General features: G+C 45.4%; 1 long non-coding RNA gene across 1 annotated transcript; it reads left to right on the top strand.

Moving 5' to 3' along the window:
- The first annotated feature begins 203 nt into the window (after positions 1-203).
- LOC122037319 lies at positions 204-1,238 on the top strand. Its single transcript, XR_006127618.1, has 3 exons — positions 204-685; positions 766-1,008; positions 1,199-1,238. It is a non-coding gene; the product is annotated as an uncharacterized LOC122037319 (long non-coding RNA).
- The last annotated feature ends 1,945 nt before the right edge of the window (positions 1,239-3,183 follow it).

Raw genomic sequence — 3,183 nt, 5'->3', positions numbered from 1 at the left:
GGGACAAAAACGGGGCTCGGAAAAGCCTGTTTCGGATACCCTATTTTAATGAGGAAAAGTTTTAATTTTTCTTTTCTTTTTCTTTTTCTTTTATTTTCTTTTCCTCTGTTTTTTTTTCCCGACGCCGAACTCGTGCCATTTCCCTTTCCTCTCCCGCGCGTGCCGAAGCCCGACGCCGAGCCCTAACCGCCGACCCGGCGGTTTCTTCCTCTTCTCCGAGGCCGAAGCCTTAAACCCCTCGGCTCCTCCTTTTCTTCTTCTCCTCATCTTCTTTGCGCCGATCGCCTCACCCCGCGACACCGAAGTCACCACCGCCGGCTCCTCTTTTCCTGCGCGCCGACGCAGATCGCCGGCTACTGCCGACTCTAGCGCCTTACCCCGACGCACGGAGCCAGTCGTGGTCGTGCCCTAGCAGAGACTTGCCGACGCCATTGCCGCCAGCGACGCCGAGCGCCTCTGCACAGCGCCGTCGCCGTCCGGAATTTGTTGCCGGCTTCTCCTCTACCCCACCACCTCTGTGCCCTAGCTTGAAGCCGACGGCCACGGTTTAATCTCTCCGGCGACCATTTTTGGTTGCTGTCCTTGCTATTTCCTAGTGCCGGCAGCCGACCACTTTGCCCTAGATTCCTTCACACAGTAACCATAGTGCTCTGCTCACTTTGGTGCCCTAATTGTGATCTGGAAGGTAAGGTTTGGTTTCAGAAATTAGGTTGTTTAAATTCGGAATGCTTGGTTTTGTGATCTTCTCATCTTGGTCTGATCCAGGAAGGGAGGTTTTGTGATTGTGAAGATGCTCTTTGGTTCCAGTAGTGCAGATTCTTGATTGTGGATCGAAGGATAAGGACTGTGAGGTGAAATTTAGTGCTGTAGATCAACAAGTGCGGTTGTGAGATTCTGTTCTGTTCTCTTCTGTGGTGTTCTTGATTTCAGCTCACTTTGTTCAAGCAACACTCCTTTCCGCCAGTTCCTCTTTGGCTGCTGATTAAGAACAGAAATCTGTGATTTGAGGTAAAGTGTATAATTTGTTCCGATCTTATGAGCCTACTTAGGAGAAATCAAGTTTATTTAGGTTTAGACCTAAAGCAAGTTGATTATGTGATGTTGATTAGGGTTTTGTCCTAATTTAGGGTTAGAGATTTCATTTAGCTATTTATGGGAAATTGTAGCTAAATAAAATATATTTACATTGGTACCACAGGTCTTTGACGCGAGACGGGTATCTCGATTATTGGATTGGACCTTTCTATTTTGGAGGCGGGTACTTTTGACTTATTGTCTTTGATATGCTTAGTAATTAAATTAACAAGATGCATTAATTGTGTTTCTTACTTATTTCGGTTAATCACTGCCCAATACATGCTACCTGTTGATTGATTGTTTGTTTACATCTTGTATGGATATATACCTGATCTATCATGCTCATGGGTAGTGATATAACCACGTTTCACATGTTCAGGACCTAGGTTTGATACCTTATTGATCAGTATATCTTGATATGATTCATTCGCTTTGGTGCACATTATGATATGTCCAGAGGTTGGATTAGTATATTACCATGCTTAGTGACATGCACCATTTGCATGATCGCATGCTGTGCGATAGATTGCTCCATTATTGTCGAGCACATTGCCAGTTTCATCACTGTTCGGTGCTCCGTTGTGACGCTCATGGGTAGCGAGATACAGCGTGGTAGCACGTCAGTTTGACTCTTCCGGTGCTCCGTTGATCCGCTCAGGGGTAGTGTGACGCAGCGTGTAGCACGTTAGAGATTCCTCCCCGTCATAGCGTACCGGGAGATGAGAGCATTGCGCTCCCCCATTTATGATTTGGGGTAGGAGTATGTATGTACTCCGACAGCATCCCGTCCACTCGATCACTCATCAGGAGTAGTGTTGCTGAGTGCACGGTCGTCACAACCCTACCCACTTGGTCCCACTTATGTTGTGAGTTGGCTGACTGGCGTCAGGGGTGACCATGACATTGGCATCATATGCATGATGCATTTATTGTTTGTGTTTGTGTTTGTTGCACTTATATGCTGCACATTGCTTGGATACCTTGATTGACATGCATACAGGTCTTCTATACCTTTCGGACTGTTTGTCCTTTTACCGGGTCCTGGTTAGTACAGATTCTCTCCTGTCTTCTTCGGTTTGTAGTTACCTTTATCTTTATCAGGAGACTGTACGCATGATTAGTGCTAGGTGTTATTTCTTTACTTTGCATATCAATTGTACCTGCTGAGTGTTGGACTCACCCCGCCTCCATTGTTGATATTTTCAGGTTGATGCTGTCAGGAGAGAGTTCCAGTTGCTGGTCCCTGCAGACCTCGAGGATGTGATTGGTTTTTCGTTTGGTTTCCTTTTCTGTTCTAGACTATTTGAACTTGTTATGTTCTGGATTTATTTACTTATGGACATGGTATAGATTTTTATTATATCGATGGATTTGGATTTGGTTTTTATTCTACTACATGCCTGCCTGGACGGCAGAAGAGGTGAGTTCGTCGGATTTGAGCTTTACGAGTGTAGTGGAGTAGGGTGGATTTCGAGTCAGAGTATTATTTTTACTGTTTGATTATATATAACTGCGTGGTGATGTTTTATTTTGTTGTTATTATTCCAGCCGCCTGTGGCTGAGGTATTTGTGAGATGTAGAAAAGTTTCAGATTGTCCACCGTACAGGGGAGATGCTGCCGAAATTTTCTCGGACAGGGACTCCTCTGGGGCGTGACAATTTAGTGGTATCAGAGCACAGTTTTACGATCTTTTGTTGGTATTCTGGATATTTGGGTTAGCCAGGTTTGCGAGTCAAACTGGGCATTATCGGATTTTCGATATGGTTGTGTTTCGGATTTCCGTTTCGGATTTATTTGGATTTCCGGCGATGTGTACGTTCGGAATTTTGAGGTCAAATTGGGGACTGGACAGCGACGGAACATCTCCAGACAGCAAATAGGTATGTTGTTATTTGATGTTTGTTATATTGGTATTGATATCTGTAATTTAATTTAACAGATATGAGACGATCTACTCGTATTGCTGCGAGACGTGGTGCTGGACGACCACGTGGGAGGACCACGGGATCTCTGGATATGCCAGAGATGCCCACTGTTAGTGAGCCTGTCAGTCAGGGACAGACTCAGGATGCAGCGGGAGCATCGGGCTCTCAAATCCCGATAGC

The sequence above is a fragment of the Zingiber officinale genome, unplaced genomic scaffold (genome assembly GCF_018446385.1).
Source record: "Zingiber officinale cultivar Zhangliang unplaced genomic scaffold, Zo_v1.1 ctg252, whole genome shotgun sequence".
NCBI lineage: Eukaryota > Viridiplantae > Streptophyta > Magnoliopsida > Zingiberales > Zingiberaceae > Zingiber > Zingiber officinale.
Note: the sequence above shows the minus strand (reverse complement) of the source record. Positions and strands in the feature narration are given on the sequence as shown.